The sequence below is a fragment of the Dasypus novemcinctus genome, chromosome 15, assembly GCF_030445035.2.
Source record: "Dasypus novemcinctus isolate mDasNov1 chromosome 15, mDasNov1.1.hap2, whole genome shotgun sequence".
Lineage (NCBI taxonomy): Eukaryota > Metazoa > Chordata > Mammalia > Cingulata > Dasypodidae > Dasypus > Dasypus novemcinctus.
Window position 1 is genome coordinate 95,306,771 of NC_080687.1, and position 22,835 is coordinate 95,329,605.

Sequence of the window (22,835 nt, forward strand, 5' to 3'; positions counted from 1 at the left end):
GAGCTTTGGGCGAGATCTCTGGAGAGGACCCTGAATTGGGTCCAGTTCTCCTTGTGTCTGTGGCTCCCGGGGTTCTGTATTCCGTGCTAGCCCACACCAGGCTCCTAGCAATCATTAAGAATTTCAACTGAAGTCTTCTCACAAGCATGGATGGTTCCTTGTATCTGCCCCAGGTGAACCAGTGCTTATGTCCCATCTTTCCTCAGAGGAGCCTGTCTTACCTTAGATTTCAGACTAGTTGGTGGCCTTGAGAAAGAAGTTCTGGAAAGGTATGGCTTGTGCTTTTAATGTGGGCTATGGGTAGCAGGCTCTTTGTCTCTTCAGAGATAAACTAAACTATTTGTGACTTGTGGGTGTGGGATGATAAAAGGTTGCAGTCCTGCTGGTGAGCAGGAGACAGTTTAACAATGCAAGGTCTATAAACTTTAAGTATTCAGGGGAAATGCAAAGCAAATATGCCAAAAGCTTATCAAATGCCTGAGGTCCATGCTAAAAGCTTACTAAAATGTGGAAATATATGCTAATTCAAGCCTATTGAGAAGCCTATTGGCCTTTCCTCTCTGTATAAAAGGGACTAAAAAATCTTGTTCGGAGCTTGGGATTCAAACAGAAAGTTCCCGAGTCCGGCCAGCCATCAATAAACCATTTTTCCTTCTCAAAATCATTCCATTTTTCCTTCTCAAAATCATTCCTGAGTCCTGGACTCTCTATACTCAAGTAATTGAACTTCTCTCAAATTCTACAACATTTTTGGCAACCAGGGCAGGACAACAAACGAAGGCCAGAAATGGTAGCATTTTGCTGCCCCTTCCAAATCCCTGAGGAAGCTGGGAGGACTCAGGTGAATCCCAAATCTGGGCACCCCTGGATTAAATTTAATCCAGAAAAGATGTGGGCTCCACCAGAATCTTCCCGACAAAAATCGAGGGCAATGGAAGTTCTGAAGAGAAAGATTCTGGGAATGAAAAAGAACTCCGAACATGGAAGAAGGTAAGACTCCCTGGGTGAGTACAGTCTGGAAGGCCCTAGCTTTAATTGCTAGGAAGGGGAGGCTGATCACCTTCCGAGAGAACCCTAGTAGCCCCAGAAAATTGGGGGGAAGCCGTTCTCTCTAGGCTTGGGAAAAGGAGAAAAACCGGGAAAGGCCCTGGTGTTTTGGGTTTGTCTAACTGCATGTTAGAATCTGGTACTAGTCTTATATCCACTAAAGGAGTGGAGTCTTGATTTTAATAGGAAGGGTTGTTTATAGGTTCGAGTCCTAATGCCCTGGAAATTGGTCTAGATTTTAAAAAAAACAAAAAAACAAAAAATAAAACTTGGTTACAGGAAAATGGATCAGCTTTTCTGGTGGAGCTTGGTCTGGGTGTAAAGTTTAAACAGTAGAAAAAGTCTAGCTGAAATCTTTTGTTAGGGTGCTAAATTGTGAATGAATTCACTTTATACCAAATGTTAAGTGTTCTGAGGTTTGTGATGGCTGTGGGGGCAGCCATGGTGAAAATATATATAAACTTGTGGGTCAGATTAGTGACCTTTGTGCTTCTGTGTCAGCTCAATGCTAGTGTTGGAGTTGTGTCCTTATGTAAAGTAGAATTACAGCTGAGCTGGAGCCCTCCCTTGCCATTGGCAAGGGGGTGAAATGATTATGGGGCAAAACTGAGGAGTCTGGATGTTTGCGGAGTCTAGATGTTTGTGCATGCTCTGCTGCTGTCTTCTCTCTGGTCTGGCCCTTTGCCGGGGCTTGGAGGCCATCTGTGTCCGTGCCACGCACCCAAGTTTGTTGGGGCTGCCCGAGTCAGGGTGGCTGGGTCCCTGGAGAGTTGCTAAATTGAGTAGGTTCTGTCTGCCCATTTTGGCCTGAAAGCTGGAAAGGGGGGAGCTGCTTGCCCCTTTCCAGTGAGTCCACACCTTCTATTCATAAACTGCATTCCTGTTTGATTGCTGTGCACGCGACTGCCATGAAGGGGGTGAAAAGCAGAATCAGAATAAATGCAATAAAGTTCCCTCCCCAGGGTGTCAAAGCCAAAATACCTTTGCATTCTGCCCAGGTTCTTAGAAGGTATTATAGTAACTTTAAGTAAGAGAATGTGTTCTGTGAAGGTAAAATTTGTTTAAGGGTATAAATAATTATAAAAGTTTTACAAAGCATTGTTTAAATTAAGGTATTTAAATGGCCAATTGCAGAAAGTCATTATTTAACAAAAACTGAATTGATAATAATAATAATAAAAAGCAATTATATAACAAATTTATTTGGCAGCCAGTCTCCCCTGCCAACTTGCTTCCCAAAAAACTGTTTCTGATATTACATGCTACTAGTATTTAAAGTGAAAAAAGGTTCATTATCTTAAACAAACTTGTTTAGTATTAATGGCAATTATATGTTGTAAGAAGTTTGCCTGGTAACTTAGTATGTGGGATATATGGAGTGTGTTTTTATTGTTAAGGAAACAAAAAATGATTTTGTCCTAAGATAAAATAATTGATTATTGGAAAGAGTAGTGCTTTAACCTCATCATTTCCTCAGTGTTTGAAGAAGAGTCTTACCTCTTTTAAAGGAACATTTATGTTCTAGAAATCAAATCCTGAAAGGTAGCTTTTTATTTCAAACTAACTGCAAGAGATTTATTCTTTTACTTTAAAGAAAAAATTAAAGTAATGGTTAAGTTCATTTAATATGTTATAAGTTGAGTGAAAGGTTTTTAAAGGTGTTATAAAATTAATACATTTTTAAAAAATTAATAAAAACTGTAACTAAGAGTTAAAATCATTTATAAATGCATTTATATTATAAAACAGTAAAAGACAATAACTGAAATCATAGCTGGGTAAATTTAACCTTAAAACTATTATTTAAGTGTAAATTCTAAACTAACCTTTCCTTTGTTTATGGTTACTTCCAGCCGAACCTCACCCTTTGCCTTTCTTTGCCTATGGTTATTTCATAATTGAAAAGAGCTAGAACATCACTGTCTCCTCTCCTAGTATTAGTAACCCTTTCTCTCATGAATTCAAGTGTAAACTAAATAAATTGCTGCCTGATGGAATAAGGTTAAATGACCACTGGAGTTTTATTATCTCCAAAATCAAAAAGGGGGGTAGAGGGGGAGATGTCTCCTGCCTTGACAGTCAGTGTTCCTAAGAGTGGCAATTCATGAGAGAAACCAGTCTGTCTCCCTGAAGCTTCAAATAGCCTCAGTAAATATATATAAAATTAATCTTGTTGCTTATCCAAAATTCTGCTAAATTCAAAGTAAAATATAAAGTTCTGAAACAAAAAATAGTTCTAAAGCATTGAGAACATTTTGGTTACAATCCATTAAGAAAGAAAATTCTTGTGTAAAAGTGCATAGACGTAGTATAAAACTGCACAGTCATAGTCAAATTAAGAAGAGTTTCAGGAGTCTTTGAAATGTTTTGCAGTCACACTTGTTTTGTAAGAATTAGAAGTTTAAAGTAACTAAAGTTATGTTTTTGTGTCAAACTATTCATGTCTGCCTATTTGCTCAAATTGTTGAAGTTAAATATGCAGTTATAAGTAATATATATTTCTGGACCCCAAATTAAGCTAAACAGTATATAAAATAATGCAAATTATAAGTAATATCAATGAGTTTTGTTTCTGTGTCTAACTCTTTGTGTCTGCCCATTTGCTCAGTGTATGTGTTCATACATCAAGATAATAATATCAAATTAACAAATGAAAATTCTTAAAAAAGCTCTATTCAAATTGTTAATTAAATATGCAGTTATATATGTAAATAAATATTCTTAAAGCCCAAATTAAACTAAGCAGGATAAAAAAGTCATAGAAATCTGATTATAGAAACAATTGGGAAAGGGCCTCTTTGCAAGAGCTCTAAAGGCAAGACTGGGTATAGCAGATTAAACCTATCTACTAGGCTAGGAAATTAAGAATCAGTTTGCCTGGTAATTTCCCAGTTTAAACCTTTTGTAAGCCATAAAATGTAAAAAAAAAAAACCAAAGATTAGGTTAATTTTCACATTAAAAAAAATGTTGATATAACCTGGCAGCCTGCTGCCTCAGTCTCCCACTCCCGGGTTAGACAGCAGTAGAGGAAACCAGTTTAGGCCAGTCCTATGGGCAGTAAAAGGATGCCCAAGAAGGAGCTAAGTCGGTGCCATTTCAGCACTAAATTCTATTCCTTATTTGACAAAAGGGAGCAGGTAAAAACTAAAATGGTTGGAATGTAATAGAGGAAGCAGTTAAATCACAAACTTTTGCGTGAGAAAGTTAAATCTCAGATAAGATGTAAATTCTGAAGTATTCAATCTATGGAAAAACAGAAGAAAAGCTTGCATGCTAGGCTTAGGGGTATAAATTGTGTCATTTTTCTTCATTCGGGGCACCAGCCATATCTGGCTCTCTGCCCCTTCTTGCAAGACTGAGAATAAATTCTTTTTTTCTCCACAATCTGGTAAGCCTTATTTTCTTCCAAAAGATTTCTTTCCAGCAAAATAAAAGTAATTAGTGGCTCTATTAACAACTTTCAGTAAGTAAAGGAAAGTCCATAAAAAGTATGAAAAAATCTTTCCTGGGTTATGATTTTTAAAAAATTAAGTAATTGTGTAATGTGTTTTAAAACCTGGTAGTCAAAATGCTTTTCAATTATTAATTTTCATAACTTAAAAAAAGAAGCTTTTAGCTTCCTGTAAGGGAAAAAGAGAACATTCCTTGCATAAACTATTATGGTTTCAATTTTATTTAACTTGAGTGTAATCTCCCATAGTTAATTTATAAACTAAATTAACATTATATATACAAAATCTTCAGAGTAATGAAAATTGTAAGTTCACATTGGTGAAATTAGGCTAAAGGAAAAAGACTGTAAATATGCTCTCTTAAATAAATAGAGTAAATTTCTTTAGTAATTGTAATTTAATAAGTTTATTTAAACATGAGGTGTCTAGTCAATGTAGTCATAGTCAATTATAAGGAGGTTGTAAAACATCTGCCAAGCTGAAAATGTTTAAATAGTTCTAGTTCTAGAAGTCATTGTTAACTAAAACTTAGATTGGTATTGGTAGCAGAAATAACTTAATGATAATAAAACCTGTCTGAAGGCCACCGCAAAGTACATATTTAAGTAAATGGTAATAAAAAGTTATCTTGATTCTATTAGAAATCTTCTGTTTTCATTTTAACAATGAAAAATAATATTTTTCTTCTATTACTAAAGTACCTACTGTTATCTTCATAGTAAAATTGTGTAAATGAACAGTCATTTGATATATGTGTTGCATTAAGTTGTTTAAAATATATATAAAAACAAAGAATAAGCTTTAACATTGTCAAACTCTTGTGCATTCAAACCAGGCCTTGAATACATTACAGGTGGCCTCTCCATGTGAGTTATTGGCTAGGCTGGTCACTAACCCCTCAATTAAAAATATTTGCTATATCAGCCTCTGGTTCTGCTCCTGAAGTCGATGGAAACTACGTTGCAGTTTCAAGCTCCTGCAGCAGCCAATAATGACTCGATACAGCCAAGTGTACAATGGATATTGCCTCCAGACTGGCATTATTCCATAGTTCCAGAGAGTATTATGCACCAGGCTGCGGTCACCCCTCGGGCTGAAGTGTGGTTTGCTGGCCTGGCGGGGGAACGGCCGCAGTAGGCCTAATTCCAAGCCACTGCCCCCATAATAGGGTGGCTGGTCGGACTCACTGCCACCCCTGAAGGGAGCTCGGCATGGGTGCAGAGTGCCCTCGGGTCTCCCCTTCTTGGCAGCCATGCTTCCGCGGCTGCCCCTCCTCCCGGATAGCGCCACACGATGCCTTAGGAGGCAACACCCTTCTTCTTCTTTCTCCCTGCACAGGCGCAGGGTGGAAAACTCCGGTCTGCCTTCCCCCCCCCCCCGACAGCAGCAACAGCCAGATGCAAGGCGGGAAACTCCAGTCTGCCTTCTACCCCAGCAACAGCAGCCCCCAATCCCTAAACCCTGCCACTTCCCCCATCAACAGCAACAGCCAATCCCTAACCACCACCCCTCACCCTTCCAGTACCTCCCACTGACCTTTCTCCCCAGTAACTGCTTGCAGCAACCAATCAGAACATGGCATAAGCTTCGACCAATCAGCCTTCCCCAGCCCCTGTAAGACTGTAGCCACTTCCTCAATAAAGTTGGACTTGCGTGTTTACCTCGACTCCACGGTAGTTCTTCTGCCGTGCACCCTCCAGTCCTGAGAGCCCCCTACAAGGGCCTGGCCGCCCTTGTCCCCAGTTCATCGCCTGCTTCTCCGGGCAACCCCTTCGTCGCCGGCTTCGCTGGGCGACCCCGTCAGCCGAACCGCGCAACCCCTGTGAGACCGACCCCTCGTCTGCTGCCGGACCGACCCCTCGTCCCAAGCCAGACCGACCCCTCGTCCCAAGCCAGACCGACCCCTCGTCCCAAGCTGGACCGACCCCTTGTCCGCAGCCAGACCCGACTGCCACCAACAGAGCAAGCCGCAGCACCAGGCTAGTAGAGTACTGGAAATTCTCTCTAAGGTCAAGAATGCTACAACTTGCTCACCACGTTAAAAAACATGCTAAGTAGTGCCATGATACCAGGATAAAGTAAGTGAAACTTAAATACAATTGGCATTATGGCCTGCTCTCATGGAGAGATAACATGTAAAATATTACAAACCTGAAACTCAAAACTAATAATTGCAACTCTGAATCCTTATGCATTAAGTAATACATTAGTTAATATTAAGTGCTGTACTTTTATCCTGTACTAAATCTATGCCTAATAATTATAACGTTATCTTTTCTATTTTAGATCAAGTGCAGAAGTATATTAGACATGTTAAATTCCTAGTAAAATCATTTTCTAAACAGTTAAAAACATGTCTATAGAATAAAGTGGCAGTCTCAGTCAACTTCTATATTCTACTGTACTCTGCTGTGTAGCAAAGGTGTGGCTTGCTTGCTGATGGTAAGTCACCTATTGAACAGGTAAAAATTGCTAGAAATTGTACAATTAAAACCAAGGTATAAAAAAAACTTTATTCTGTAGTTCTGGTCACTCCCACAGGTGAAAACGAAGAGAAATTCCAACTTAGTATTCTAATCCTGAGTGAAGCCAGTTGCCCAAGGAGTGCCAGTTCACCAAGAGCATCTAACAAAGCAAATGAATGCCAATCATTAAACAGCTTAGAATGTGTCTTCAAACAAAGTGTCTGTTGTTTGAAACTAAGTGTCTGTTGCAATTTCTCTCTAAAGATGAATAACTTAAAAATATATATATATGCTGTTCCCACCAGCTTTTAAGGAGTGCCATCTTTATAGGCACCTAACCTTGTCTACCTCTGTAATCCAATGTGTCCTCTTTTAAAAATGGGTATTCCAAATTTTTAATTAAGTTTGTTTCTTTCAAAGTGAACATCTTATTAACCATATGAAAACTTCATCCAACTTCGTACAGAATGCCAGATCCATCTTCCTCCAGTTAGAATAAATTTAAGAGTTTTACACCTTATTAGGCAATGGCTACAGCCCATGGCCAGCAGGAAGCAGTTACAGAAAAGAAATCCGTCTCCCTTCAGCACCCCTTTTAAATTAAAAGTGTAAACTCTTCAAGGGTAAAATAAAATTAATAGATGGATCTGAAACCTGACTGGAAATCCATGTGAGCGCCAGTAGCCACAGAATAACTGCAGGTGGCCCCTGCGCCAAGATTCTGCTGTCCAAAATAAAAACTTCTAAACTCTTAAAAACAGTCCTGGATGCTACACTAAAGATTGATAAATAATCAATCAAAATAACAAACAGCCATCCACCTCATAGCTCCAACAATAATTATGCCAAAGCTTAACAAGTTAAACTTTGGCAAAGGGGGGAAATAATGTGGGCTATGGGTGGCAGGCTCTTGTCTCTTCAGAGATAATCTAAACTATTTGTGACTTGTGGGTGTGGGATGATAAAAGGTTGCAGTCCTGCTGATAAGCAGGAGACAGTTTAACAATGCAAGGTCTATAAACTTTAAGTATTCAGGGGAAATGCAAAGCAAATATGCTAAAAGCTTATCAAATGCCTGAGGTCCATGCTAAAAGCTTACTAAGATGTGGAAATATATGCTAATTCAAGCCTATTGAGAACTGAAACAAAAGGACCATTTGGCCTTTCCTCTCTGTATAAAAGGGACTAAAAAATCTTGTTCGGAGCTCGGGATTCAAACAGTTCCCGAGTCTGGCCGGCCGTCAATAAATCATTTTTCCTTCTCAAAATCATTCCTGAGTCCTGGCCTCTCTATACTCAAGTAATTGAACTTCTCTCAAATTCTACAACAGTTTATCCAGCTTTTTCTTGTTGTAGGAGTGACACCTTTTCTAGCTTGACCATTGGGGGAGTATTTTTGCTGATTGACTTTCCAAGGCCGGAGACTGGCATTTCCCCTCATCATCTGGGTACAGTTAACATTGATACTCAAGTGAACAAGCCCTGAAAGCATGACTTGTGACCTTGCAGAAACGTGGGGACCGTGGCAGCCTTGGAGCCACTGTAGCTCCACGTGTGGCGATGGTATCAGAGAGCATGACCGAGTGTGCCTCAGGTCCTTCCCATCCAGACCCAGCTGCCTCGGAGACCTCCCCGTGTTCCTCCCTGGAGGAGTGTGCCGGTAGGTCTTCCTCATTGCATGACTTTCTCCTCAGAGAAGCCATCTCAGGCTCCGACTCACCCTGCATCTAAGACCAGCAGTAACTTGGAGAACACGTTAATGTGGCGACGGGGCCTCACAAAATGAAGAATATAGGGAAATGACAGGGAAGTAGAGCTACATACATTAAAGAGCCAGCTACATTAAATAATTTTAAAAATACAAAAATGGGGCAGACCATCATTTCTTCCCTTTTCTGGTTGTTTCTCCCTCTGGTTTCCCCACCCCCAAGCCAAACTGTGGGAAACAGTTTTCTTTCATTTTTCTCCCAGTCATCCTGAGAAGCCTGAGGTACTACACAGACAATGCTTTGCCAGAGGGGCCGGCACACCACCTAATCTGTGGATGGGCCCGGTGGGTTCTCAGCCAGGCCTGGGAGGAAGGAGGGGAGGTTTTTTCTCACCTCCCCCCCCGCCAGGCTGGCCTTGCCTCCCCCAGGTGCCTCAAGGCCCTTCCTAGAGGTGCGAAAGTATCAAAGCTGGCCAGGTTGGATGTGGAGGCGGCCCCTCCAGGTGCCCTTCCCTCCCTTATGGCCACGGGCGGTGCCCTTCCCTCCTCCATGGGCACAGGTGGCGCCCTTTGCTCCGCCACAGCCGTGGTCCTGACCAGCCCCTGCTCTCCCGTCCCCCCCACCACACTCGGGCCCCCGCCTCAGCACGGTGGTGCAGGCCTCGGCCTCTAGGTGAAGGGCTTCTGCCGAGTCCTGCTTTTGGCCCCTCTCCAATTCCAGACAGAACAGGCAGAACGACCACCCTTGGGATCCAGACGAGTTAGGCGCAGACGAGTTAGGCGCATCTCCGTGTTTGGATCTCAGGGCACCTTTGAGCTAAAATCACAGGCGCCTGGCACCATCTCGGCTGGCTTCCGCCTGGGGCCGTCGAAAGTCTTCTCACGTTTCCTCTTTCCAGCAGTGCCACAGGCCTTGTCCCCTTCCTCCCAACACCCCAAGAAAGGTTCTGGCCTCTTTTCCCTGTTGCGGCCTCACCCCCAGGCCGCGCCTGCCAGCCTAAGCCTGCCCGCTCCCCTTTCCTACTTTACGGTGAATCCACTTTTTCTCAGTGATCGCTCCTACTGTTTCCTGAGGCTCTCTTCTCTATCATTTCCTCCATAAGTCCCCTTGACTTTCTACAATTCCTCCCTCATGTATCACTTCCTTCAAATATACCTTGCCTTTAATTCCTGGGATGGCATATTATGTTAAGATATTTGTTGCCCCCCTCCCCCAAGAAAAGAATATGCGATTTAGTTTTATGAGATGTGAATATGATCCAGCATTTTATTTTCATTTCCTTCATTAACAAGGAGACCTTGGCCATTCCTTTAACCACTCTATGCTCATTTCCTTATCTTTCTGAACCCGGGAGAAACAATTGAGTTTGTTTTTAGGGTTAAATAAGATCAATGTGCCTGGACAGGATTTTTTAATGCAATGCTTCCATAATTTGTTAAGTTACCTTTGGTCTGTTATTTTATTTTTTGAAGTGGAAATAAATTTTTTAAAAAAATTTATTCCAGCCTGAGTTTTGTAACTCCAAAACAAATTTAACAATCACCTGCCAATGGCTTCTATTCTTTATTTTTTCAATTTTTTTTCAAAAAAAGTTACATTCAAAAAAATAAGAGGTCCCCTTTTCCCCCCACCCCCTCACCCCACTCCTCCTACACTAACAACCTCTTTCATCATCGTGGGACATTCATTGCACTTGGTGCCAATAATATCAGTCTTTATTGACCACTTGCTATGTGCCAGCACTTTAATTACATGATCTCATTTAAACCTTACAATGAGTCCTCCAGGTAGTGATTGTGTGCTGGTTCAGAACTTGAGAATTTACACATATATAAAGTATTACACCCTTATCTCCACATGACCGATGGGGACTCTGGGTCATTGAGAGGGTAAGGGACACGCCCCAGGTAGTGAAGCGAGTAGCAGGAGCTCGATCTGACTCACAGGAAGCTCCCTGTCGTTAGTACTTTGCTTCATGTACGGGCCAATCTGACTTTCTGCAAGGATCAGCAACCTGGAATTAGCACCCATTTTTGAGGAAATGTACTGTTCCATGTTCTGGTCTTTAGTTCTTTAATACTGTATGGGAACTAGAAATGCATATATTATAAATTAGAAGCAAGGTAAGTGCCACAGACACCCCTACTTTGAGGGTAAGTGGCCTCAGATGAGTGTTTATATGGATAAAACTCTCATTTCTTCTAGTGCTCTCTCTTTCCTCTTCAACCTCTTTTTCCACTCCTTGGGAATGTAAATTCTGTCTGTGGGCTGCTGGGCCCTGGGAAGTCCCCTCACTGCAGGGAAAGGAGGGGAGGCTCTGTGAGACAGAGGTGCAGGCCAGCGGCTCGGGGGCTTCTCTCCAGCATGGCTTTGAAGGGAGCCAGAGGCCAGAGGGAACAGAGGCCAGAGAGGAAGGGGCGTAGTGTGTGTGAAGTGTACACACAAAGACCACCTGCAGTTGCTGCAGAAGGATGAGGAGATAAACCAGGGAGCAAGGCACTCGAATGCCACTTTTCACTCGGTTGGGAATTTTCGAGTTTGGCTTTGAACGAATGTTTTTATGCCAAGGTCTGAATGTTGTTCTATATTAATTTGGTTTCACTTGTTTGACAGTGAGTAGGAAGATTTAATTGCTGTTGCACTTATATCTGGTGGAATATTGATCATTTTGCTGTCACCTGTTTAATAATCAATGAATCAATTAATTAAACCTCTTTATCGAACATCAGCTATGTGCAAGTTACTGTTACTGGGGTTAAGAATATCTAGATAAGACATGTCTGTCTCAAAGGAGTTTACAGTGTAGTATCTAGACAGACACACACCCAGGTCTAGGACACCATAGAGTACAGGGCCCAGAATGATAAGGGAATCTCAGCCTGGAAATGTGCAGGGTGAGAATCCATGCTGGAAGCATCAGCATCCTTGGAGGAGGCATTGGAGCTGAAGTTTGAGAGCTGAGTAGATGTCATCCTGGAGAACTTGGTGAGGAGGGGGTGCCACAAAGGGAGCAGAGTATGCAGTGGATGGAGGTTTGGGGACTGGAGCACATCTTCCATGTATTAGTCAGCCAAAGTGGTGCTGATGCAAAATACCAGAAATCTGTTGGCTTTTATACAGGGTATTCTTTGGGGTAGAAGCTTACCGTTACTAGGCCATAAAGTGTAAGTTACCTCCCTCACCAAAGTCTGTTGCCACATATTGGAGCAAGATGGCTGTGATGTCTGCCAAGGTTTAGCCTTCCTCTTCCTCTCTTGGCTCCATGGTCCCAGCTTCTTCCAATATCAGCTGAAGGCTGGGACAAGTGTCATCTCCTCCTGGGGCTCATTCCTCTCTGGGCTCAGCTGCTCTGTTCCCTCCTTAAGGTCAGCTATAGACTGTCAGGTAAATGGCTTGTGTCTCTTCCCAGGCTCCAGGATCAAAACTCCCACCTCCCTTCTCTATGCAGCGGTTTCTCTGTGAGTCTCCACCCACCAAGGGACTCAATATCCTACTGATGTGGCCCAATCAAAGCCTTAATCATTTTTTTAAGATTTATATTTTTAATTTATTTCTCTCCCCTTCCCCCCTGTTGCTGTTCTCTGTGTCCATTTGCTGTGTGTTCTTCTTTGTCCACTTCTGTTGTTGTCAGCAGCATGGGAATCTGGGTTTCTTTTTGTTATTTCATCTTGTGTTAGCTCTCTGTGTGTGTGGCACCATTCCTGGGCAGGGTGAACTTTCTTTCATGCTGGGTGGCTCTCCTTACAGGGTGCACTCCTTGTGTGTGGGGCTCCCCTACACGGAGGACACCCCTGCATGGCAGGGCACTTATTGCGTGCATCAGCACTGCACGTGGGCCAGCTGCACATGGGTCAAGGAGGCCCAGGGTTTGAACCGCGGGCCTCCCATGTGGTAGGCGGACGCCCAATCCATTGGGCTAAGTCCTCTTCCCCTTAATCGTTATTTAATCAAGTAAAACCAAAACCTCTGAATCCAGGATACTCTCTTCTGCCCTGAGGGACAGACCACTTTACAAACATAAAACATAATCCAATTTCTCTGCTTGGAATTCATAAACACTGGCAAACTACTACACTCCACAAGACATGTTCAGGTCCTACACCTGGTCCTGTGGGTGTGGACTCATTGTAAATGGGTCTGCAAAGCTCCTTTCAAGTTGGGGCCCAACTGAGCCAGATTAAACCAGGCGGGCCTTATTCTGGTGTGAGTGGAGTCCTTATAAGCAAAGAAGGTGTGGGCTCGTCTGTAGAAGTCAGAGGAGGAGACAGATTGCATGCAGGCAGTAAGCCATCATCACAACACTGAACAACGGAAAGGATCTTTACAATCAAAACTAGGATAAAGAGAATTGCAAGAAGTGTTGAAGAGTAGCCAGTGCTACAGAGTTCCAGGAATATAAAGACTGAAATCCTTGAAGCAGAGCAGGAGCCACTTCCCTGGGATCCTGGGAGCAGCTGCCAGATTCAGAGTTGAGGGTGTGGAAGCAGCAGGCCAGCAGATGTAGCTGCCTGGCTCTCCAAGCTTGGCTGGGAAGAGAAGGAGCATGAGTTGGTGGGCACGAGAGGCATGTCGAGGGGCCTTGTGGAAACGATAAAGGCTTGAGCATCTTTCTGGGCTGAGGGAAGGAGAGGAGGAGCGTCGAGGTAACCGGTACACAGGGAAGATCCCCTGAAGGATGGCTAGAAGAGCCTCTGTTGCTGGGCCCCCCTTCCCGCTGACTCTGTAGAGAACCAGGTAACTAGAACTCTGCCTGCTGGTAAGTTCATGGGGAGGGAAGGACGGCAGAAGCAGCCTGGGGTGTGCTTGCCCGAGGACTTCTATTTTTTGTTTGTTTGGTTTTTGGTGACCCAGGAGACTCCTGAGGGAGGGCATTGAGTTAGGGGGACTGAGGAACGTGGCGGAATGCTGAAGCAGGTGGTGTAGGGAACGGGAGATAGCGCTACTGAGGGACCCACGGAGCGTCCCTCAGGCTCGGGGTGAGGCTAGAAGCTGCGGGTGTGGAGGGGACTGGTCTGCATAGCTGTGGGATTTTCACTGCTAGTTCTCAGGGTGGGGGCAGCTGCTGAGGGTTCAGGGTCTGCGTTTATCTAGGCTTGGACTTTGGCTGCAGAGGAGGCAGAGAGGTGGGGCTCAGCATTCAAGGTCACGAAAGCTGAGGACATTGGGAAGACTGGTTTAAGTGATGGATCAGGGGTCTAGACTGGTTAGGGTGGGAAGTGAGGCCGGGAGGTTGCTGACAGATGGGGAGAGAAAAGAGAAGCTGTAGAATCAGACGTCTCATTGAGGTTGACTAGTGAGTGAGAGGGGAGGGTACAGCCAGGGAAGGGCTGTGAAGTTTAAGGTTTCAGAGGAGGAGGAGCTGCAGACAATGACAAGGTATGACATGTTGGGTGGACCACTCCGATGGATGATGGACGCTGATGTCACCCAGGGTGGTACCAGCTAGGGGGTGGTGAGGAAGACTGGGAGTGCAGGTGCTAGAGTGATGCCAGATGTCAGGACTGAACATGTAAATCAAGGAAGGTGCCCTTTTGCTGGCCCTCGTGAAATACATGTAACAGATTCCCCTGGTTCCACTGACCAGATGGGAGTGCAGCGGTGTCCTGCGGAATGCCCGGGCCTCGGTTAAGGCAAGGGGCAAGGCAGCTTTGAGGAAAGGGAACAGGTGTTGAGGAATTTGTCACATGTCCCATTGGTAGGTAGAAAGGAGAGCGGGGAGCGTGGGCCCAGGAGATGAACGACAGCTGGTTGTTGGTAGGACAAGGGGTCAGATGAGAGCACAGGGAACTCGAGGTGAGGACAGGGACCAGGGAGGAAAGAGGAGAGGCTTCCAGGGCTGTGGTGTGTGATGCTGTATAACCCCCAGAAAAACGCTTTTAAATTTCACCCCTTCCTGTGTGTGTGGACCCACTGTAGGTAGGACCTTTTGATGGGGCTACATCAGTGAAGCAGTGACCCACCTCGGTCAGGATGGGACTTAGTCCTACTACTGCAGTCTTTTGTAAATGGATTGAATATATTTAGAGAGAAAGACACGGAGGCAAAAAGCTGAAATCAACAAACCCAGAAGAGAAGGGAGACCTGCAGTTGCCACCATGTGCCCTGCCGTGAGCAGGGGAGCCAAGGTCACCATTAGCTGGTCTTTGGGAAGAAAGCATCGCCTTGACGATGCCTTGATTAGGACATTTTCTCAGTCTCAAAACCGTAAGCTAATAAATTCCACTGCTCAAGCCAAACCATTTCATGGGATTTGCTTTAAGGAGCCTAGGAAACTGAAACAGATTTTGGTTCAAAGAGAGTAGTGGCATGCTGCTATTGCAAATACCAAAAAGTTTAGTTGGAAAGCTTTAGTTGGTTTTTTTTTTTAAGATTTATTTCTGTCTTCTTCCTCATAACCCACCCCCCCCAGTTGTCTGCTCTTTGTGTCCATTCGCTGTGTGTTCTTCTGTATCTGCTTGCATTATCTTGCAGTACTGGGAAACTGTGTTCCTTTTTTTTCTGTTGCTTCATCTTGCTGTGTCAGCTCTACACGTGTGCAGCGCCACTCCTGGGTGGGCTGTGCTCTTTTTTTTTTATGTGGGGCAGCTCTCCTTGTGCATGGGGCACCCTACATGGGGGCGCCCCTGCATGGCATGACATTCCTTGCACATGGCAGCACTGCACATGGGCCAGCTTACCACATGGGTCAGGAGGCACTGGAGAGCGAACCCTGGACCTCCATATCGTAGATGGACACTCTATCAGTTTAGCCTTGTTCACTTCCCTGTAATTGGGTATTGAGTAGATGTGGGGAGAATTGTGTGGTGCTTTATAGAAAAGGCCTAGGTTGCTTTAAAGAAACTGTAGAAATATGGATGCTAAAGGTACTTCTGATGAGGCCTTGGAAGAAAGTGAGGAATGTGTTATTGGAAACTGCATGAAAGATGATCCTTGTTTTAAAGTGGCACAGACCTTGGCAGAATTGTGTTGTGATGTTGGACGGAAGGCTGAATTTGAGAGTGATGCGCTTGGATATTTATCTGAGATTTCCAAGCCAAGTGTGGAAAGTGAAGCCTGGCTTCTCCATGCAGCTTATAGTAAAATGCGAGAGGAAAGGGATAAGTCAAGATCTGAACTCCCGGGCACAAAGGAACCACAGATTGATCGTTGGGAAAATTCTGAGTTTCTGGAAATTGAGTCCCCAGAGAATAGTGCTCCACAGGAGCATTTAATTGAAAAAGGAAGAAGCCAGCCATTTCCCTGCAAGTCAGGACTGGAGATGCTGTTTTCCAGGAAGGAACTGAGGAAAGTCCTACTGTCTGATGGTTTGGACCTCTGTGTACTACGTGCAACCCCTACACGTTTTTTGTGAGATCTCTGTGAACGGAACCACCGCCAGCCTGGACTAAATGGACAGATGAAAAAAAAAATCACTTCAAGGGTAAAGCCATGGAAGTCAAAGGTAGAGAAGCCCAGGTTCACCCGGTACTGGTCTTTGGGGAGAAAGCATCGTCTTGATAAAATCAGCCTCACATTGCCCATTTTCTCAGCCTCAAAACTAATCAGCTAATCAGTTCCCGTCGTTCAAGCCAAACCTTTCCATGGTGTTTGCTTTAGGCAGCCTCGCAAACGAAAACACGGGGTGTCGGCAAAAGGACAGGCTGAGAGGCCCAGGCAGTGACTGCAATGTTTTGATGACTGTGGGACAAGCCAGTTTGAGAGAGCAGGGAAGAAGAAAATTCAGCACCACACGGTAGGTAGGAAAATAAATGTAGGAAGGGGAGTCGACTGCATCGAGAAAGAGTGGAGAGCAGAGGCCTAGTACTTAGAGGGGAGCAGTACATCACATTGCCAAATGTCTTAGTTTCACCTTTAATTTCTCTTGAGAGGTGCAAAGAGTACCTAAATTATTGTACATATTAAGTTTTATCCTTGTGAGAATTTTCCATTGTGCATCTCAAAGTCAACTACAGCTATCTTGCGTTTATATTAACAAAAATCTTGATTTTATCTTGAAATTTTCCACAGACCAGTAGGATATATACATATCCATATACAGTAATTTATTTAGTCAGTCAGTCAGTCAGTCAAAGGAATTGGATCATGGGGATGGACAACCCCAAAATCCGTCAGGCAGGTGGGAAGACTGGACACACAGGCAGGAGTTGATGCTGCAGAGTCGAAGGGGAAATCCGCAGGGTCTCCTGAGACCGGGAAGCTCAGGCAGGACTTTGCGCTGTCCCCTGGGAGGCAGAATGTCGTCTCTGCTTTGCTGCTGAGGCCTTCAGCTGCGGGCGCGCGGCACCGCCAGCGTTTCTCCGGTGCTCTCCCCAGCGTCACCCTCCAGGCGTCCGCCACGCCGCACAGGCCGCCCCGCCCCGGGATTAGCGTGCGGTTCTCTAACTGGGCACCGCGGCCCAGCCAGGTCCCCACGTGAGACTAACCGACACCACACGCCAAACCGGAAGCTCTAGCCCTTGTTTACTGCACTTCTCTCTCCAGGTGCTAGACAAGCCCCTCGCAAACCCTAAACCGCTCAGGGAACTCACGCCCCGGGGCTCACTTGTCCTTTCTGTTTGTTTTTTGTAGCTTTCGGCCGCCAGCCCGGCTCCGCCTCACCGCAGGGGCCCGCCCCTCAGCAACGTGGCGGCGCCCCCGGCACCTCCCTGGCCTGCCCGTCACGCGGCCACCCTGCTCGTCGCGCTGTGGGGAAGCCGGGCCGCGCGCCCCGCTGCGCCCCCCGCCGCGGCGGCTCCCTGCACACGCCGGGCGGCCGCAGCAACTCGGGCGAGGAGAGCAGCTGCCACCCGGCGAGCCGCGCGCGGCCCCTGGAGGCGGGCGATGGGCCCTCGGCGGCCCCGGGCCCCGGGCCTCCCGCTGACCTGCGGCGGAACGGCGCGGCGGCGCGGGAGGAGGGCGCGTCCTGCAGCGAGAGCTTCCAGGCCAGCGCCCAGAGGATCCTCCCGCGCCTGTGCAGCCACCGCCTGCCCCGCAGCAGCTGAAGGAGATGAAGAAAGGCTGACGGAGACCACCAAAGTGCACCACGTGTCTCAGAGTCCCCTGATGGACACGGCGTGGACGCCGCCTCCCGCCCGCCCCTTGACCTGGGGAGCCCCGAGGACGCTCCTGCCAACAAGTTCCGGATCAATCCCCCTTTCCCGACCCGCCCGCGGGCAGCGCTGGCGAGAGGCGCCCTCCAGGCTGGCGGCCAGCGCCTCCCCGCTCAGCTGCGCCCTCAGCCCCAGCCAGGCCCTACTCCAAGTCGCAGGCGAGGCCCGGGGCAGCAGGGGGGACAGCCGGAGCGGGGCCGCCCCAGGCCTTCCCATTTCAGGAGGACGGCTCGTTTCCACGAGGCCAAGCAGGTCCGGCCCTCCAGGGAGAGGAGCACGTCCACCCTGACGCCCTGGCAGGTGCCCGCGTACAGCTCCCGGCCGCGAGCCTGGACCAGGCCGATGACCGCCCCGGACCTCAGAGTCGGGGGCCCGCCTGCTTCCTGAGGAGCTGGAGCGCTTCCAAGGGGTGGGGGGGCAGCGCTCCTCTCAGGCCCCCCGCCAAGCCTCACACCTTGCGGCAGCCGGGGAGCAAAGCAGGCCCCAGAGACCGCCAGGCAGGACTCGTGGCCGGAGCTGAGAGAACGGAGCCTCAGAGAGCGCGGAGGGGACCATCCCCCAGTCACAGGAGCGTTTCAAGGAAACACCCTTCCCCCGTCTCCCCCAAAGAGAACCACCAGAGGGTCAGCACTCTGAGCCCTTCTCAGGGCAGAAGAGACAAGTGCCAGAGCTTCCCGCCACACCCCGAGTTCACCTTCTACGACAATAGCTCATTCGGCCTCACAGAGGCGGAGCAGAGAATGCTCCACCTCCCTGGCTACTTCGGGTCAAACGAAGAGGATGAAACCACAAGTACGCTCAGTGTGGAGAAGCTGGTGATCTAGGCCAGGAATCAGCCTGGAGCGTTGCACAGCAGGCCCTCTGCCCAGGTGGGGGGTGGGTGGATCATTTTTGCCTGACTGTGCAGAGGACACCCGGCGGGAAGGAGGTAACTCACACAAAGGAAGGAGTGTGCCCGTGTCTGTTTCACTTCATGAGGAAGACGCTATTTATCCCCAACGGTTCCTTCTTCCAGCCTCTTTCTATTGGTTTATTACTAATAACTACAACAAAATTTAAACCAGAGTAACATCGGGCTTGGTCTCTCATGTGGATGACAAGATGACAAGGTGACACGTGACTAAGAAATACTTGAACACTTACGTTAGCAGTTTCCAACTTGATGGAGAAATCTGTTTCAACCCTGAATATGTGCTGGAGCAAAGTTCACTCTGAATTTTAATTTATTAAATTATAAACACACAAGAATTTGACTCATAGAAAGGAAGAATGAATAGGTTTTCTATTGGCTATTAAGTTAATTATCACTGCCTACGTGCTAAGCTACCTGGACACAGTGAAACCACAAGATATTCCAGAAGAACTTTAGGATGCACTAAATTATGTGTTAATTTTGCTTTGGGGAGGTAGTGCAAGAAACTGGTTATTGAGGTAGTGGGCCAAATAAAGACCTTTTCATGCATCCATCACTATTCTGAGCAAATAGTATTTTGGAAAGAAATGCCTGTCTGCAGAGAATGCTTCAGCTGGAAAATGGGCAGTGGATGCTGGTCAGGAAACTGACATCGTGATGCCCCTGGACCAGCCTGCCATGGAGACCCCGAGATGGTGTCATTGGGCAACTAGTATATGTATGTTTTAAAAAATAAGTATCATTTCATTCAGAAAATGCATGAATTAATCTCAGGTGTATGGAAAGCAGGGAGACTAGTTTATGATTTTACAATTCAAGCATTTTCAATTGGAAGAAAGAGATAGAGGAGGAAATTTAGAATGATGCTTGTTTTCATATTGTCTCCTACCATAGGTCAGGGAGGTGTTCACTCTTCCAGGGTTGGATAGTCCTGGACTTATTTGCATTCTAAATGCCATACTCTGCCATCCCAGCCTTTACAGGTCGCCTCTAGCAGCAGAAACTCCAGGTGTTTCAGGAGAAAGCTGCTCTTTTGCATAAGAGGGGATAGAGAGAAGCCCCTAAGAGGTTTTCCCAAAGGAAGAAAGCTTTCTGCTGCTTGCTGAGATGTTAGGACTGGTCTTGCAACTTGCTTTGTTTGGAAATAAGGGCTAACAAAAGAACCTAAAGGCTGGGCTCCTTCCTTGGAAGTCTTTCATCAGCTGCCTTGTGGGTTGCTCTCTGTAGTTTGTGCCTTACTTCCTTCCAGCCCTTGAACCAAACTAATTACTTACCTGCATTGGCTGGGTACTGCACTTTCCTTTCTTTCCACAGTGACCTCTGTAACTGCCGCACCCATCTTGCCTTTTAGACTGTGTTTTCCATCTTCCTTTTCTAGAATTAGAAAAGGAATTAGATGGGGAAAAAAATCACAATGCAAATATTGTAATGTTACAAGTTTCTCTCCTATTTGCTGCATTGCCACCTCATTCGTACCATCTTTATGGAAAGAAAACTACATCTCCTTTTGGAAACGCTTTAATAATACCAATCCAACTTTCAGGAACAGGAGGGGTAGATTATTCAGAGCTTTCTGACAAATGGTATGTGCTGATACAAAGAAGAGGAAACCAGGCTTTTCAACTTCCATTTTCTCTGTTTATCATCCTAGAAACCTTTGTTCTCTTTTCAAGTTCACAGGCTTGTGTGCCAGCCTTTGGGAGCAGAGGGTACATGCTCACTCATTCCACATTTCGCAGTGAATTCACCTACGGCTTCAGATTGAGGCCAAAACTGCTATGGGGAAGGTGAAGAATAGATAAAATCATTAAGAACAGGAAGATTTTCTGTTATGTTCTTCCCTAGTACATCATGCATCTAAATTAAGAACTCAGTGGACTAATACCTGCATATAAAACATTCACCTTCTACTTATCTGTGGTTTTCTGATGGTCTAACTAAGAGTCAGTCTCTACATTTCAAAGTCAAATTAATTTGGCCTTGGCCTCTGAGAAGGAGAAAAGTAGATGCTTTTAGCATGGTCCTTGGTGGATAAATGTCAGACTTCCTTAGAGATCATCTCCTATTCTTCACCATTATGTCCCTGGGTCCTAGCCCCACTGCCTGGTATAGAGAGGAGCTCAGGGAATTTTGCTGGGTGGCTCTTAAAAAGCCCTCAAACTGTAGGTCAGGTGGAACAGGAATAAGTCCACCTACCACTTCAAATCTTAAACCACTGTTAACAGAAGTGGGATTTTAGTTTCTGGAGCTCTCTACCAGTGATGAGATCCTCACTTTTGGGGACCTTAGCCTGGCTGGAGGTGAAGGGGTCTCTGGAGCTTCTTGAAGTGTCAGGTATACAGTCGTCAATAAGTATTGAATGTATATGGAGAGTGCCCCAAGTGGATGTGGTGCCCTGCCTTCTTAGTGGTCTCTACCACTTGGTGCTCCAGAGTTTGCACCACTTTTGGGGCCTAGTGGTCCCCAGTCGGACTTCTACTTAAGTGGGTGTTACAGAGCTGACACCTCTCAGTGTGTCAAGCTCCTGCCCCTTCACCCAAATGGTAATCCAGCTGTTCCTAGCCATTTTCTCTCTTCAAGTTCTACGCCACCCCAACCTGACCCACAAAATATCTAACTGCTGGTTTATGACTTTGATGATTTCTCATTTTATTCTTGCTATGTGCCACCTGAGACTGTTTAGCTTGGATAGTTATTGCTTTTCCCATTTTGCATTTTGTGAATAGCTTAGGATGATTAAGTGATTTGCCCATGATCGCACAGCTAGAAAAGGAAGGGCCTGGATTAAATCTGTATTCTTTTAACTATGTCAGACATTTTGTTGTTCAAACCATGATTCAACTGGCTTGGCCTTGAGTCACAAGGCCTTACATAATACTATAAGTTTTAAATGCTCTGCCCTTCGTGTACAAAAATGATCCAGCAAACCAAACTAAAAAGTGTGCAATATCATTTTACAGCTACATAGCAAGAATAAAATAAAGTTGGGTGGTAGAAGTGGAGGTGGGAGTCAAGAAGTAGGAGCCCAAACATCTGCCTCTCAGGAAATGGAGAGCCAAGTGAGGCTGTGTGTATTTGATAGAACTAAAAACAAAAGTTGAAGGTTAGTGAAGTTGTAAGAGTGAACAATAGACCTAAAAATAGCCTTGTGTGGGTGGTGGGTGGAGGGGCTATTAAGTGAGCTGAATTCTTATCTGTCAGAGCAAGGATCAGTAAGTATTACCATGGAAGAGCAGCCTAATCATATTTACACAGTTGGAGGCCATCAGCAGAATTAAAAACCACGAAGGTTAACATGGTTGGACTGAGCCTGGGAAGTAGCAATGAAGGAACAATTGCTTTTTATTGTAAGTCCTCCTGTTCTATTTGCCTATGCCTTTTTTATTTTCCGGGATAAAACAAAACACCAAACATAGCAACCCTACTTCATAGGGTTGTGGGGAGGATCAGAGATGATCTACTTTTCATGCCTGCAAATATACTGGACGAGCCATCTTGGTGCTCTTAGCAGAATTTGCTCCCAGAGTTGTTCCTGGACCCTGAACCTGCCCACTCATTTTTCTCCCCCTTCCTTGGGGATCCTGGATGGCTCATCCCCACCCCCAGCTGCCCAGCCATGCCTGCTGCTTCTGGCATTCCAGCTGCAGCTGCCTCCCTGCCCACCTCCTCTGAGTGCCCCTCTGCTGCCAGGCCGGTGCCCCCGTCCCGCCGTGCTGCTGTGTCACCACGGCTTCTCACTGCGTTTTTTGTTTCTCCCTCCACTGCTGCCAAAACACATCCAGTCAGCATTTCATTTTTATAAATTGATCGTAATAAATTTATTAGTTCAAATGTATGAAAACTCAGTATTCAGCTCATAATTGCTCTGCTTACCCTGTATCAGCTTTTGTTGTTTCTAAATTTCTACGTTATAGAACAACTTTAAAAAAAAAACTTTTTCTTTAAAAAGAAGTGAGGGGAGGGAGAGGGTATATGGGAATCCCCCATATTTTTAATGCAACATTTATGTAATCTAAAGCTTCTTTAAAAATAAAAAAAATTTTTAAAAAGTGAGATATGCTATTGTAGAACATTTGAAAAACAGATCAGATGTCATTGCTCTTTTTCTCTTCATCAGCTTGGGGGTACAAAAGAAGTCCCCTTTTGTCGATATCAAAAT

At 45.6% G+C, this 22,835-nt stretch overlaps 1 pseudogene; it reads left to right on the forward strand.

Moving 5' to 3' along the window:
- The window catches only part of LOC101434161 (thrombospondin type-1 domain-containing protein 1-like), a 35,042-nt pseudogene extending 15,668 nt beyond the window's left edge, over positions 1-19,374 (forward strand).
- Positions 19,375-22,835: the final 3,461 nt, after the last annotated feature.